This window comes from Prinia subflava, chromosome 8 (assembly GCF_021018805.1).
Source record: "Prinia subflava isolate CZ2003 ecotype Zambia chromosome 8, Cam_Psub_1.2, whole genome shotgun sequence".
NCBI lineage: Eukaryota > Metazoa > Chordata > Aves > Passeriformes > Cisticolidae > Prinia > Prinia subflava.
Genome location: NC_086254.1, coordinates 31,452,061 through 31,469,271, shown reverse-complemented (window position 1 = coordinate 31,469,271; position 17,211 = coordinate 31,452,061). Strand labels below are relative to the sequence as shown.

The 17,211-nt window shown below is 46.4% G+C and overlaps 1 protein-coding gene across 3 annotated transcripts in view; it reads right to left on the bottom strand.

The window, feature by feature from the left end:
* ZHX3 (zinc fingers and homeoboxes 3) overlaps positions 1-17,211 on the bottom strand; it is a 47,264-nt gene that overhangs the window by 23,288 nt on the left and 6,765 nt on the right. For 2 of the 3 annotated variants that reach the window (XM_063404636.1, XM_063404637.1), the window contains exon 2: positions 5,715-5,821. The exons of the other annotated variant lie outside the window; for it this stretch is intronic. The gene's annotated coding sequence lies outside the window, so the exon portion shown is untranslated. The remainder of the gene's footprint in view (positions 1-5,714; positions 5,822-17,211) is intronic. 3 annotated transcript variants of the gene reach the window in all.

Here is a 17,211-nt window from a genome sequence, read left to right as displayed (position 1 = left end):
TCAGATACTCCCCAAGAGCATTTTCCCACCCACAACCACCACCGGGCCTGATTTTCTGCCACATCCCAAAGATGACCATTTCCATCCAAGCACAGCATCCCACACCAGCTGCAGCCCACTCCCTGCCACAGGGTGGGGTCTCAGGCTGGTGACTCTTCCAGATCCAGCCCTGGATATGGCAAAGGGAAGAGGGGCTGTGTGGCACCAGGACAAAGCAGGCTCAGCATCACTCCTCCTCAACTCTGCTGTACCTGAAACAGAGGCAGATCAACCCTGGACAACTTCCTGGGAGGGGTTCCCCTAGCTCATCCCATGGGAATGGCAGGGAATTCACACAGGAGACAGCCAGTCTCTTGCTCCCCCCAGATGCCTGTTATTCCAACCACGAGGTTTTAACACATTTCAGGCACGCTGGAAAGCTTCTCCAATTTAGGGAGTGGTAAAAGGGGTGGTCAGTGCTGTTACCCCACACTGGGAAGGAGCAGACAGGGAAGAAGCAGGGAGAGGTGAAATGATGTGCCTGAGGTCTCTCTACACACTGCCACAGGGAGCAGGACCATGTGCCATCATCTTTATCCCCAAAGCTACTGCCTCTCCTCAGCATTCACCTGGGTTCAAAGCAGAAAGGCAGCACAGGAGCACCAGAAACCTGCTCTGCCCAAACTGGCCATCAATTTAAAGCTCAAGAGCTGAGAGCAGTGCTAAGGCAGACTGTACAGCTCAAGAAGCAACCATCTTGCTAGTGCAGTTATGCCAGGAGCCCCAGGACCTCCTGGAACATATTCTCTGGGTACCTGTAAAACCCTTTAAATGGATCATCCTGTTCTGTTTTCCCCAGGAAAACAGAAGGAAGGCCCATGAGATGGTGATGCTTCCTAGTCCCTCCAGGTTCTTCACACAGCAGCTATGGAAAAGGGTATGGACACCTTCCCACTGACACTGCTCCTGGCTGGAAGGGAAATGCTGTCACCAGTGTGTTACAGAAAGGGAAATGAGGCACAAAGCAATTTTAAATAACTCGCCCAAGGTCACAGGAAGCTTATAGAAAAGTCTGTAATTGAACTCAGGACTTGTGAGTCCCCAGTCTAGTTATTTATCAGAAATCACCCTTTAATGGGTCACCTTTAGTCAGACACCCTCCTACTTTGCACTGCCACTGAATTATTTTGGCAGAGGAAATTAATACGAGTTTCCCTTACAGCCCAACATGCTTAAAGGACTGTTTTGGAAATAAAATAAAACTTGCAGCATGGTCAGCGTGCTGGAACAGACAACTCCTCAGTGCTGCAGAGAGCTGAACCACCAAAGTGATTACAAGGCTCCAGATCAAGCTGGGGAACAAGAAGCTGTTTTTCCTCTGCAGTGAATCACTTTGTTTTGAAGGGTGGCCTCCAGTCCTCAGTTTGAAGGGTGGTGAGTAAGAACTCACCATTTCACCTTAGATTTGTGTCTTCTTTCACAAATACCTCTGACCACAGAGAATATTGAAGCCTTAGCTCTGAGCCAGACATCCCAAAGCCTCTCCCTTTACAACAGGCCTCTCCTTGAACCTGATGTGCCACACAAAAAAACAGAATGAACTTTATCCAGACTTTCACAGGCCACAGGCACAGCTCTTTCCCCTCATAAAGAAACCTGTTCAAGCACGCCCCAGTCCATTCACAGACTGGACACAGCCTTCACTGGAGCCTTCCAGAGCCTCAGGGCACCCCTGCCAGACAGGGTTGGTTGGAGGAATGTCCAGAACATCCAACCTGGCTGTTCCTGGGAGTCTCCTGCTGTTGGAGCCGTCCTGGGGCACTGCTCACCTCACCAGAGGAACAGCAGGGCCACTGCAGCACCCCTGCACATCCCAGACCCCAGCACGGGGAGAAGCCCTGCAGAGAGGAACAGCAAAGCCAAACCCTGATACACAGATGTGGTTTGACTGTCTGTTGTGTTACAAACCACATCTGTCCATATCTGCAGCGCTCGGATCCTTTTCAGCTGATGACAAATAGTGGAAGTGTTGGGCAATAGGTTTGGAAAGGGACCCACAGGATGGAATTTGCCTTGCACAAAAAGCAATGTGAGGGGCGGGAGTCACAACTGTTAGTGTGGGGCTAGACAAAAAGTTTATGCAGATTTAGGCATCCAGTGGCCTCATCTTTCTGAGTACAAGCATTTAATGTGTCACACTAATATTGTATACATGTCCTGAGCAAATAGGTCAGTAAGAAGTAGGAGCAGGAAGGGAGGAATGAGGGAAAAGGATGCAAGGGCATCTGGAAAACTCCATCTGATCTGCAAATTGGGAAACTTTATGGTTACACACACTGATTGGGGAGATAGGAAAAAGGGAGGTAAGAGAGACTTCACAGCTCCATGCTCAGGGCTGCAGCCCCTGCCTGGGGACTGAGGGGCACTGGTCAGTGCCAGCCCCCAGCCATCACCTTCCTAGGGAGCACCAACACTGCCAGCTTAACAGAAAGAGAGAGAAGGAAGAAAGAGAGAGAGCTTCACCTCTTCTAAGACAGTTACAGAAAAACCCCACATGCTACCAAATTACATGGACAAAGGACAATCCTATTTCCAAAGCCTTTGTGTGGGGAATTCTTTGCTTTGAGCTCTGTTGCAGATTTGCAGGTGAATGAAACTCCTGTGAGAAATTTACCTCTCAGGCTGAAGAAATTAAATCTTTTGCCCACCTGTTCCTTACTGACAGAGCAGAAGGGAAGTATGAGTGGGATAACCCTGCCCCAGCCCTTTTCTGCTTTAAGGCTACTCACCAGAAGTCCTTGCTGTCACTCCACACCATAAACCCCAGCGAGGAGCACGTCCAGTGCTGCAGCTTCACAAAGAGCACCCAGTTTTGTGAAAGCACCTCATGTTTTTCCCACCACAGGTCCTGTCTTCCCTAACACCGTCAGATCAGGGCAAACCCCTCAGCCCTCTGCAAGAACCAGCTCAGCAGAAACACCTCCAGAGGGTTATTAGCAACAAGACCAAACTAGCAGCTGTGGGCCTGCAGATCCTTGGGCCCTAAACACAGGGCTGAAGAGGCGTGACATCAACTATGTCAAAAATCTGCTTGCTTTGAAATCCTACTCCTGCTTATTTATGTTCCAGGAGTACCCAGAGGCCTCAGCCAAGCCCTACAGAGCTGGGGCTGGAGAAATGCATTTGGACATGTAATGGCCATAGAATCACAGAATGGTTAGTATTGGAAGGGACCTTAAAGATCCTCTAGTCCAGCCCTGCTGCCATGGCAGGGACACCATGCACTACAGCAGGCTGCACAAAGCCCCACACCTCCACAGAGAGCTCCTGCCCCACGGCCAGCCACAAGCAGCTCACAGTTTTCACTAGAAATAACTCCCAGCCAGGCTGGAGGTGAGGAGGTGCCGTGGCAGGGCAGGCTACAGGAGAGAGCCAGCACAAGGGCTGGGAAGGAAGCCAGCAGCCAGGGACAGGGGTGTCCCTGGGGCTCCTCCAGTGCTCCCATGGCAGAGATGAGCTCTGCCTCCAGCAGCAAAAACACCCAGCTGAAAACACTGCACACAGAGCTCTGCAACCCTCACAAGGATGCAGAGGAGGCAGCTAACCTAAACAGACAGGTCTGAGATTGATTCGCAGGAAGGATGAAATCAAGAGGCAAAAATAACATTTCCAACACACCAGTGACATACCAAGCCCTTAATCCAAGGCACTATTTACAGGCCAAGAGCATTCCTTGCTGCTCTTACCTTCAGCTGCAAGGTCTGGGTCAGCAGCTGCCCTGGAGGAGCCTGTTTGAAGGTAACAGACAGCCCAGGGAACAGCCAAGCCTAGAAACTGAGATTTGCAGGAGAAGATAAATAATTAAAGGGACAACTGAGCACAGCTCACTAGACTTTGCTTCACAATGCAAGCGCTGAACGTGGAAAACTCAAAACATTTCCTCCCCAAATGCATTAAACTCCCATTTGGCTATTTCAAAGTCTTCTACTTTCTCCAGCATCCAGATATTCACTTCCCAGATGCACTGCCAGGAATAGGGTCTTGTAAATAAAGTTTTACAAAAAAGGAAGGTTAACACACAACATATTTTTCCCATTACTTCAATACATCCTGCGTGCTCTGCAAGCTTGGTAAAGAAAGAGTCTATTTAAAAATCTAGGGTGGGGAAGAATTAGCTCACCAAAACCATAAACAGATTTGCTTTGCACTTTCAGGCCAAGGGACAAACAAGACGGGCCATGCGCGCATTGATGCACACAATGGCACAATCGTTTTAAAAACAAATGAATTGGGGGGGAGAGGACACCACAGGAGGGTGGGGGAAAAGGAGGAGCAGAGAGAAAGGAGCCAAATTCCACAGCAAAGATCCTCAGCTTGGTTGTTAAAGCTCCCTCAGAAGATCCTGAAAAGCCTTCATGGACCAACACAGGATCGTGAGCTTGCAGAGGGGACAGCACACTTTGCTACAAGGCCACAATCCATCTCTGGGTGCTGGCCCTTCAGCAATGAACAACGTCTTTTTCTGCAGATGGAACACAAAGGAATTCTTATTTACCCAGACACCTTCCACACAGACCATCCATATCCATTATTGCTGTCTTTTCATGGCAGATACCAAGGAATATAAAATGTAATGCCCTTCTCCCTCCTAAGAGACTGACTCTGTTTAAAAGGCACAGTGAAGCTACAAAAGCTTCACCCTCTTCCTCCTGTAAAGTTCTCTGTTTATAACAGCCAGACAACCAGAGAGCCACAATGTTCACTGCATTTGCACAATTACTGCCATGAGGTGTTGAGGACCCACCTAGACGCAATTAACGGAGGGAACTTCAAGGAGGGCAGCTCTCAGGGGGCTGAGGGTGCACGTGGATCCCAGCACATCTCATGCTTCAGCAGGGTGCCTGAGTTTATTCCTACCAGTTTAACAGGATGCAGAACTGGAAGTGTGTCAGGAAAGCTGCAGCAAACAGCATCAGTCCAGTCACTGTACTCCCAACGCTGATTATTTAATAAAGTCTAGAAACAAGCACTCTCCAGATGTGGCACAAGCTGTGTAGAAACCACTCTAGGGTTTGAAAATCCCCATTTCCACGGGGACACTGTCATTTGTCACACAGGCGTGAATTGGGTGAACAAATTCCCCGCCAGTCTGTTCACTAATGTTCAACCATGGAGCTTACTTTTTGTACAAATAAAATGGCTTGGCTCTGCTAGAAGACCCAATTTCTTCTTCAAAAGCCTGGAACATGTAATGGAAAACTGGAGTGTTATTTCCAAGCACACTTCTTCCATCCACAGAAGCCAAAGGGAAAAAGCATTGCTCTCCTGACCCCTCATGCACACCATGGGACACATGGATATTTATTAAGTTATATGGACATAAAGTAAATCAGAGATAGCTCACACAGGAGCCAGCCAGAAGAAAAGTACAAACACACAGCCTATCTGAACTCTGTTTTGTTCAAGGAGTGATATCCAAGAGCAAAGAAAATAAAAATTGTCCCCTTCTCAGGAACACCTGGAAGCATAAGCCAAGCTTGATCTGACCACAGAGCAACCCCTGTTCTCAAGGCAATGGAGTCAATCCCTGCACCATCTCTTCCTTCAGCCATCAGGCTCCCACAGCCTGCACAGAGGTCTCTGTGAAACACTGGAACACACCACAATTCCCTGTCCAGGCTGCACAGGACAGAGGGGTCCACATCACAGTGCCTGAGGTGAGAGCAGTGTCCTACCTGCACGAGGGACCACGTCCTGAGCCTGTCGTTCTCCTGCCCCTCCTCTGTGCTCACCCACATCTTTAAAGTGCCTGCAGTTGCCTCAGCAGCACCAGGATTCAGGGCTGGAAGAGAAGATATTACACCAAAAATTACTACTGCACCCCTGAAGGACAAGGCAGCCCTTGGTTAGCAAAGGCTAAAAGCAAAAATAAAACACTGATCAGTTCAAGGTGTCCACCCTGCCATGCTCCCACAGTACATCCCCACTGAAGCACCCTAAACACCCATCTTTGGGGGTTTTTCCCCCCTCTCAATTAGTAAAGACATTATTTATCAGAAGTTAACCAAGTTTGCTGAATTAATCACCAAGCCCTCAACCCAGTGGAAGCAATCCCCCAAGTGCAGTGTGCTGGAAATCAGTGACACTGCTGCCCAGCTCCCTGTGGACTTGGTCCTTTACAGGGCTGGAAACCTCAACTGGCCAGAACATATTTAGAGCAGCAACCACAGCACCCTGACTGCCACCACCACAGCAGCAGCTAAATATAACATGCAGCTCTGCTTGTAGCTGTGGCCTTCTTTTCTCCCCTTCATTTCCCTCCGCTGCCATCCAATCCCTGTTCCCTCACTGCTGGAGAAGCAGCAGAGCCAGCTCCATGTATTTCCTAATTTCCAGACTTGACTGTCTAAAGAGATAACCAGCCAAGTGGGTTTCTGGGATTAAGTTCAGACCAGGGCAGAAAATAGCATACTGAAAAACAAAGAGTCACCCTGGGGAAAGGTGAGCCAGAGCTTGTAACAACGACGAAAACCAGGAAAATTAGGTTGTGATTGCCCAAATAAAGGAAAATTTAAACTTGTTTGTTGCTCCTGCCCGAGCAGTGACAGGTCCTCCTCTCCCAGCAGCAGGTCCCAAGTGTCCCATGCCCAATGGCATGAGGGCTGGAACTATGTGATCTTTAAGGTCCCTTCCAACCCAAACCATTCTGTGATTTTATGATTCTGTGAAGTGTCCCTATGCTTCAGCCAGCTCTAGTCCCTAAAGTTTCCTGCCAGAGCCCCACTGAACTGCTTCTCAGGTTGGATCCTGCTGACCATATGCTTTGCACACAAATGTTGAGTTTCTTGGATTAAATAATTAAGTGGCACAGAGAGATTTCACGAAATAACTGGCACAGATACATTACAGGAAAGGAAATGGGCTCCCCAAGCCCATCCAACATCCTGCAGCCAAGAAATTTCCACTCTGGCTGTAATTTCACAGACCAAACTCAGCAGGATTTAAAAAGAGAAGCGAATAAAATAAAAAGTTTTAAAAAAGGTGAAGCAATTGGACAAGGGTAGAAGGACACAAAGGTTTCCCCTCACTGAGCACTCAGGTGTCCCAACACTCCCTGCTGCAGAGCCATGCTTGGAGAAAGCTTTCCCCAGACCCGCAGTGCTGGCTGCTCTGTGTTGTTATACATTATTTGCTGTATGTTGTTCTCCCAATTTAATTCACAGGAAAAACAAAGCAAGCCCAGAACCAGGGCAGGGGGGAAAATCAGGAGGCCTAAGTCTGGCAAAACGCAAGACTTGAGAGAACAAGAAAAAATGCTTTAAATGCCTGCTAGATGCCACAGCTTTTTGTTTTTTCTCGCTTTTCTTTTTTCCTCCCCTAAAATGAGGGGAAGGCTTACCCCTAACCAATTAGGTTTCAGCACACTTGGAAAGATCCCAGCGTTGAATGCCGAGACCTTGACATAACAGGTGACAAACTTCGCCATGCCAGAAAAAATTTAACATATAATAAGAAACAAATACTAGACTGCTGATGGAGTGGGTTTTTATTCCAGCAATTTGTGTAAATGTCCTATATCGACTTGCACAACCCCAGCACCTCCCAAACAGAGCGATAACAGCATGGCCCCACTGCTTATCTGCCATTCCTCCTCCTGGAACAGTGCTGCTCCTCTCCCTCTGCCACGGTACATTTAATATCCTTCACACACTCCTTTAGGGATTCAGCATATGCCTAAGACTTTAACAAACAAGATTTTGCATTCCTTGGAGTACCTAAATTAAAGAGTGACCTCGATCACAGCAGTCGGAACAGCTTCGCGCTTCTAGAAATTAAAGGTGGCTTAAATAGAAACTTAAGCTGGAGGCAGAGATAAATCTGAGTCTCCCAAAACCTTGTTCTGAAATATGGAGTAAAGCCCCTGCAAATTTGGCACCATGAGCTATGATTACCCTGGCAGCTCCTCCTCGAATTCCCTGGAATTACTGCTTCAAGAAGAATAACACAGAGCGAGCTGGGGTGAGGGGGCAGGGACTGGGGTTTCCTCAGAGCAGAACATGCAAACAGCTCAGCTGCTTATCACTGGAACTGGAACAGCAACAAGGACAACCAAGGCATGCTTTTTTCCTTAACTTCTTTCAGATATTAAAATCCCAGCACCCAACAGCCAAGATACACTGAGGTCCTTCTGTCTCAGTTATTTGCACTGCCTGCCAGAACCACAGCCATCATTACCATCCCACTGCTGTCCTTACAGCTTCCCAAGGCTTGGCTGAGCAGCTCAAAACCTGCAAACAGTTCCAGAATGGAGGATATCGTCCCCAAATAGCAAATTCAACACACAGAGTAAGCCATCTTACCATACCTGGAGGTTTAACACTGCAGTGTCTGAACCAGCTGGACCAGTGGGCTCAGGAAAGGGAGAGAGAAACTCCAGCCCTGCAGCAGAATCCCTGTGTGAGACCCACTGAGAGATGGAACATTTCAAAATCAAATCCACTGCAAAGGCTCAAAAATAGAGATTATTCTGTTTTCCTTTTACCTGACAACCCAACCTCAGATTTTTTTTTTAACAGCCATTACCTCTCTTTTGGGATCTTAACAGATTTTCTTGCTCTCTTTTTGGATTTTTTTTTTGACGTGGCTGAAAAGGGAACTAGGCTGTCCCAGAATAAAGCCTCCTTGCAGAGCAAAGCCTGGTTGAACCTGACACTCACACAAGCAGACAAAGCAGTCTCAAGCTTAACCTCTCTTTCCAGACAGAGGTTGGGCTGAGAAAGATCAAAATGATACAGAAAAAACCAAAACAATTCCCGTGCCCACCAGTGTCCAAAGGGGATGCTTTGAGAAATGCTTCACCTTTTGTGCTCAGGACTAGGAAATAGCTGAGCTGTGAAGGCACTTTGCAAGACCCCAGCTTTGGCAGAGACTGGCACCTTCCTGAGGTGTCCACATGGACCTGAAGGAAACTTCTCAGCCATGTGAGACTTTCTGACACTGCCCAGCAGAAACTGTCTGGCCCTGCAGCCTCTGCTGCTTGGGAAACACTGATTTTAAAAAGTTACCATTCCCAAGGTACAATTAAAGGACTGACAAGTCACCATTGAGGATCTCTAAAGTGGCTGTTTTTATTTCTCCAGTATTTACAGAGCTGGGAACTCGACTTCACTGATATTTCTTTAAAGAGAAATAGCTGTACTAAAGGCAACATCATTCACTCCCCTCTCTGTCTCTTCCAACTCAAATGAACCAGTGTCCTGGAAAAGCTTCACCACTGAGAGAGGCAAGTTGTACAATTTAATGTCCATAACATTCAATTTCAGAACCAAAGAGCATAAAATATTTCTAGGCAACATCTGCTTTTATAGGGAGGCATGCAAACTTACATTATGTTTAGTCACTTCAATCTTTTTAAGTGCCTGAAAATTTAAGCCACAGAACATAATTTCTCATCTCTTGCTTATTTTAGAGCAAAAACAACCCTCTCCAGCCTCACCACTCCAGGCCAGGAGGGAAGGGAGCTCAGGACAGCAGGGAGACAACTCCTACTGCAGGGGAATAAACTGCATCTTCTTCATGCAACAATGACCATCAAGAAATATCAGAAAGATATTTCCAAGCTGTCTTAACCTCCAGCAAGTGATGCTCCACAAGGTCTTCAGACCATCAAATCTGTTGTTACTTTCAAGGAAAGTGCTGCCCTAATTTTGCCCAATATTTAATCTGAACTTTTTTCTCTACAATTTTAGGACTGTGACCTCTTGCTCTTTGTGCTGTGTACACAGAGAGCAACCACCTCCTTTCCTTTTAGGCACCTGAAGATATATTTCCTGCCTTGTTCTTCTCCCAGCTAGAGCCAAACAGCTCAGGTTTGTTCAGACCAGGGATTTCTAGACCTCCAGTCAGTCTCCTGACAACTCTCTGGATCTCCTCCAGCCAAACTCTTCTCCTCTCTCCTGCCAGAACCAGACAAGGATACTTCCCCCCATCCTTCTGCACTATACTACTCCTGATGCTGATGTTTATTTTCAGCTGAGTTTTATACCAAATCCCCAAGAATTTTCAAGCAGATCATGGTCCAATCCATGTCTACCAGAATAAATTTTTTCATTGCAAAGAGAAGGAAATATTCCAATATTCCTTATGGAATATTCCAATGACGCTAAAAATTACTATTGTGGACTTCTAAAATTTTCAAATCCTATTCAGGTTGGGTTTAAAAACAAACAAACAGATATATATAACACAGAGCATTAAAAGTCAGCAAATGATAGGCAGCTTCTTATCCAAGAAAAGGAAACAACAGACTCCCACTCCTCTCATTTTCATCTCACTGCCCAAAGGATGCTCTGAGGACCACAGGGGACACAAAGAGCTAAATTTAACTATTATTTGAGAGCAGTAATCATCACTTTGTTCCATGTTTTATTCAAGGCGTGATGGGGTTCTGATCATCTGTGTGATTATCCAGTTTGAGGAAACAGAGGAGCACTGGTTTCCCTTTCATCCAGAAATCCAGGCCTCCAGCAGGACGTGGGAAGCTGCAGCTCCACTCCTGCACTGCCTGGAGGTTTTGGCATCTTCAGCTTCAGCTCCTGCTGTGAGCTGGGATATTCTGGGATGGGGAACTCTGTCAGTCCCCCAGGATCTGCTTTCCATGCTGAATACCATATTTAAACTGTCAATACATTCAATAACATGGCTGAACAGCTCCTCTGCCCTTATCTCCAGCCTCTCCCAGCTGCAGTTACTGCTGCCATTCACACAATTTTGTGGGAGCAAAGAGACAACAAAAGCAAAAATAAGTTTTTTCCAGCAAAAATTCCCTTTGACAGGCAGCCCCGCCATTAATTCATGGATAAAAAAAGCCTGGGAGCCAGCAGTGAGAATGCTATTATAATACAAATTATTAATACAAGGGACCTCATTGCTCTCAGCTTCCACATGCAGCTTGCCAAAAGGCAAAGGTTCTTATTTTTTGGGGGGTGCACAGACCTTGAAAACTCCACAGTTAGCAAAGAAAAAACCACACTGACTGTCCTTACACTGTCCATAATATCTTTTTAAGGTGACTTGTCATTTAAACTGTCAGCTTGAAATCTAATGATTTTAAAAAATGAATATAATATTATGTATTACACTCACAGGCTGCAACCACTGCCAAATTCCTCTGACAGTTTTCACAGGATTATAACCACATTCCTCTTTTAATGAATTATTCTCTTGCTCCTGTGCCAGAGAGATGGGAAGGAGAGTAAATGGCTACTTAAGAACAATGTATGATGATCAAAACTGGAAATGGAGCACAGCACCATGTTCCCCTTCCTCGGAGGCGGGATGCTCAGCAGCCAGAACGCTTTTGGACACTAGTGTGATTTTAAAGCAAGTTTTCCCGTGAAAAATCTTTTTATTAAAGGAAAAGCGCTGATAATTGTGAGGCAAAGCAAATAATTGTGAGGCAAAATGTGGGAGGACAAGCTTGATATTTCTGCCATTGAGAAAGACCAGGCTCATGCAGAGGCCAGACACGGCTCCACTCAACAGTGGCCACAAAGGGACCTTCAGAGAGACCCTGAGCAGAGACAAGAGCTGAGCACACCAGAGCCCTGTCCCAGGGACTGCACATCCTCCATTCCTACTCCATCTACTGCTCAGGAACCCTCCTGCCTTTTCTTCTCCTTAAATTCTGCTATTCAGATGGACCAGATGAACAAACATCTCTGAGTTTGCTCTCCACACCACAAAGGGGGCCAGCCTGAGCGAGGTGCCAGCTGGGTCCCAGTCCCAGCTCCTGCAGGGACCTGGCTGGGGCTCAGCCTGGGGAGAGTTATACAAAACAAGGATTCTGGCATTTCTTAGCTGAACCTAAATGTCTGGGGGTTGTTTTTATTTTTTCCCACCCCCCAAAAAATGCCTGGAGCATAACAGTGCTCCTCCAAAGAGGACAGACGGAATTGTCTAGAAATGGGAGCAAAACCTGATTCACCCAAATTAATGGGCAAATTTAACAACATGAATACATGAAAAATGTTGGGTTGGCCTTTTTTTTTTTTTGTCTTTTTTGCCTGTAATGTCCTTTTTGTTTTGTTTTGTTTTATGCAGGACAGTGTTCCCTTACAAAAGCCTTCTTCTGAAAGCACTTCTCCCGTGAAGCTGCCCTTCAACAGCTACTGTTACAAATCTGTGATAAAAGATGTATTCAGCAGGGTTTGGCACAAAAATAGCACCCAAATGGGCACTGCCAAAGCCTTGCAATTTTATCATGAGCTCCAAAATGCTTGGAGAGAGAAAAGCTGCCCTTGAAGGGAGCTTCAGTGTAAGAGAAGCTTCATCTCCTGGGGTCATGAGGACCTCAGATTGATCAGTATGGGGAAGAAAAAGACAAGAGTCTAGACAAAATTCTGGAGAAACTCTCAAGTAGGAGGACAAATTGATCCAGATTTTCAAGGACTGATGGCCAAGCAGAAGGAACCTTTGATGAACTATTACCTGATTTGATCCATCCTCAGGATTTTGCAGTGTCCCACTGGTGGCTACTTTTTGGGGGGAACTTCCCAGACCTCTCCAAGAGTTTCTGGACCAACAGAAAGCTGTCCAAAGTCATCCCTTAGCATCAGATCAGCTGTGTCACCAACCTTCAACTTAGGCTTGCAAGAGAAACAGAAACTGAAATAAAACCCCACATTGATCCATCAAAACCTGGAGGACACACAGAGCTGCTGATGGGGGACAAGCCTTGGTGGCTCTGCTGCTGCTGTGGAAGTGTGGCTGAGCCCAAAGATGAGTGTGTAACACCTGCAGGGCACCTCTACAGGACATACAGACACACACCCAACACAAGCACAGCTCTTCCGTCCTGCTGCTCCTCCCTTTGTGCCAGAAACAACCCGCAGCCAAACTGGACCCAGCACCCACCACACCGGGAACAGAAACATCTCAGCAATTAATAGACTTCAGCTGGAATCTCCCAGGAGACAGTATTAAAATGAAGGAGGGAAGAAACAAATAAACAGAGGAGAAAAGAAACAACCTGGCAGTGTCTGCCATGCCAGCTTCTAAAGCCAAAAGTCAAGCCCAGGACCCCATGGCACTGTTCCCAGTCTGGGATACTGGGAAACAACCAGGCTAATGCATCTCCCTACCACTCTGCCCAAAATTTTTCCAGCTTCTCTCCACAACCACAAAGCTCTGGGGGTTTTGTTTCCCTTTAAGAAGCCGGGATTTTCACTGGAGTCTCTGGTTCTGAGTGCTGGGCTGTGATCCAGGAGCCCCAAGAGCCAGACATGAGGAGGCAGCGATGGGCTGCAGGCGCTGGCCACCGGCCGAGCCCTTCTCCACCCAGCTCAGCTGGGCTCTGCCTTTGGGAATCCACTCTGCTGCCCCCAGGAAGCAGTTCCCAAAATCAGAGTTTAACCCCGGAATTGCACCGAAAAAGCACAACTCTCTAACACACCATAAATACGGCACTCAGTACCACAGTCCAGCTCTAAATCACCAAGTCACCAAGTCCAGCTCTAAATCTGGTTCATACATAAGACACAGAAAATATAAATATTCTCCCTGATTTCAGTGCAATATTCCCAAGCTGATCCAGAGAACCTACAAAGTCACTAAGCTATAATTAGAGGTTTATTATAAAAGGTGTTTGGGATGCCTGTCAGCACTGAAGGACACTCTGTATTTAAGGTACCCTTAACATACACAGTGGCAGTGGGCCATTTTTTGAGCTTTCATGAAACAAAAAAAGCCAACTAGTTTACTCACCTCAAATGACTTTTCTCAGTCTCTGCTTTGTTTTCTTTTTCAGTCTCTAACTTGATTAATGGCATTTTAAAAAGGTAAAAACCAAAAGCCATCAGTGAGGTGGTTTAAAATATACCTTTTTAGCCATAGCTCATAACATGATTACCAGCTACATCTTGTTTTTGACAAAAAAAATATTAACTAGGTGCAGAATGTGCATATTCACTCACTGATTATTGTAGGGTTGTTGACATTAGCTTAAAAAAAAAATCAAGTGTGTGGGGGAAATGAAACAATGTGATACTTCTTTGAGACGGTCTCTAACATTAGGAAAACAAGCAAAGAAAATCCCATAGTGATCCACTTCCCACAGCACACCAAGCTCAGATTAATAAAACAACAAATTCTATTTCAAAGCACTTGGGCCAGCCTGGCTTTTTCAAATTGTTTTTTTAATAATATATGACAATATTAACATACGCCAGCATATCCTGAGGCTTTGGGAGGGAGAGGACCCGAGTGCCACACACCAGAGATGCTCTGTGGGACCTGGTCTCCCTCCTGGCTGTCACACCACAGGTGGCTCTGGGCAGGTGTCACTCCCCACACTGAAAACAGGGAGCACATGGGATCACCAGCTTCATGCCAGTGAGCATTTTGCTTTAATTAAAAGATGGCTCCAGGATTTCTCATCACTGCAGCACAGTGTGGACCCATCTCTTGTATGCCAAGGGTTTCAGCAGAAACCCTGCACTTCTAAGTGAAATATCTAAGCCTACAAGCACCAAGCTCTATCACAACTTCACAAATGTTCCTAAAATTGAGTGTAAACTGGAATTAAAAAGCATCTCTAAAGTGATGCTCTGGTCCAACAGCTGGTAGCAGCATCACCTGTGGTTTGCTGTTGGAAAATAAACCCTGAGGGTGAGGTGGCCATGGCCATGAGGGGAAAAACATCATTAGGAGATAAAATCATCTCTGCTAATCCTGACTGTGAATTCAGGTGCGTAATTAGACCAGCTGCCAGGTACAGCTCTGCAGAGGTGACCTTTCCTGGGGCTGTCTGCATGTGACACCATGGAGGTATCGAGGCTGAGAGAGGATTTCTCCCTCCTCAAAATGCCACCCACCACCTTTGGGACAGAATGAGCCAAAAAAAGCAGGAGAGGAAGGCAGAGCAGGACTGCAGACCCTGTGCCAAGAGGGTGAGCAGCTCCTGAATGCTCTAAATCACCCCTTCCCAAACACCAATTTCTATCTCCCCCTTCAAAGCACAAAAGCAAAAGATTTGGGAGCTGGATGGATGCACAGTAAGCATATTTCACTACTAATGGTCTCCAGTGGACTTGTTTTGCATCTTGCAGCAAAGCATGACCACAAGGGAATGTTTTCCTCTTCTAGTAGGCTATTTACTGTTGGACACCTACATAAAATTATGGCTATTTGACTTACAATTCTATTCCTCCTTCCAAAAAAGCAGGTGAAATTGAGCTACTTGGTTGCAAAATTAGCAATACTTTGTTGCTAATTCAGTTCCAAGAACCTCCCTCCCTCTTTTTTTCTAATCACATGCAGAACAGCTACACTGCACATACCATTTTTTGCTACATTGAGCTTGGCGAAAATTTAAGACTTCCTCCCCACCCCGTCTTCTTTTTAATGGGAGACGTGATTATTGAAATTAATTCAGAAAACAGTCAGCATTCACCAATCAGCTCAGCAGTTTGGGTTTTCTTCATCTGCTGGTTACATGCTAATTATTGTACTGGTGAGATTATTTCCCATTCACATTTGGAATTTACAACACAGTAGGGAATTGATTAAATTAGAAGAAAAATACAAAAAAAAGAAAGAAAGAAATCAATGACATTTTACATTCAACATGCTTTTTTATCCCCATTTTGTTCCCAGCCTCATGCCTACAATGCCCTGACAAATTCAGCCCCAGCAGAGCAGATGCACAAGGACTGGAGCAGAAATGAAATCCACTGAGCAGATATTTTGGGAAGGCGATGCAACCCTCCTGTGTTCATCACACCTCAGTTGTTCCCTCCATCCTCCACTGCCTCACACAACCATACCCTTTTCCACTTGGCTGGCATTTGCAATTAAGAAGGGAAATCTCCCCACATGTGGGAAACGACCCCCATTTCCAAGGGCAAGGCTCCAGCAATGCTGAAATGCCCACACAGAGGCAGGAATTATGTCCCCTGCTCCATGAGCAGCTCTCGTGGACTGGGGTGGCTTCACCCTCACGCCAGGAGAGCACAAGGGACAGAGCAACACCAGCCCACAACACCCAGCAGCAAGGACCACCTTAGGCTGCTATCAGATTTTCCTTATGGAAACCCTTTTTTCAGAGATACTCAGCAGAGAGAGCCCTAATTTCACTATTGCATCTCAAATACTATTTACCATCTCGTTTCACCTGGACAGGCACAACAATCTTGTCACAGCAGGGCTTTGAGCACACAAAGGATGCTGTGTTTGCCTTGCAGGGCTGTTTATTTGTGGTTACCCCTCAAAGCAAGGGCAGCTTCTCACCCCTCTCTGTTCCAACTATCCCCTTGAAAACTACAATAAAAACAAACAAACAAACACACCAAAAACAATCAAAACATATCCTAGGTGCTAGAGAAGATCAAAGTAGGAGCACAAAGGCTTTAAAATTCCTTTAAACACCCCAGTCTCCTGCTTGCCACAAATTGCTTGGCACCCACAAGCTGCTCTTGAGACCTACCCTGAAGGTAACAAGAAAAGCAATGTCCTGCAACACCAAAGGGAAACACACAGAGGACACCACAGCAGAAAAAAAATGAAAAACACATCTAAAGAACTGACAAAGAAAGAGAAAGATGCCAGGAAATTCAGGAGAGCATAGAGTAGCAAAAGGAGCTTGGAAAAGGGTTAGGAGCAGGTGGACACACAGTGACTGTTCACAGGAGAGGGGTTTTGTAAAATTAACCCCCAGTACACCAACTCCAAAGATACCTCCCCCACAGCACTTCATTTCCAGTGCTCTAATAAGCACTACTGTGTTCCCAGGGCCAAATTTCCAGCCTCCAGACATTATGCTGGCACATGGCAGAGCAACCACAGCTCAGCACAGGCTGGGAGAGCAGGATAACACCACACCACCGAGGCAGAGAGAACAACAGAGGGAAAACAACTGAAAACAAAGGACCTGCAAACCTGCAGCAGTTGCTACATCATCCTCAGTGTCTGTCTTTCCTGCCTGTAAAGCAACATAGAGATGCCAGACACTGGAGCAGGGAGTGCTGGCTGCCATTTAAAACATCTGCTGCACTTCCCAGTGCATGCAGGGCTGGGGGAGCAAAGCCCAACAGGTGGATTATGGTCTAAATGAAATATTCACATCATTTGTTTGCTCACAGCCCAGACCACAGCCTGCCTCCCCTGTGCCAGCACAGCTGAGGGGGTCTGTTCTTGGATTTTTGGGCTTAAGTCAGCTCTGCCTCTACAAAAGAG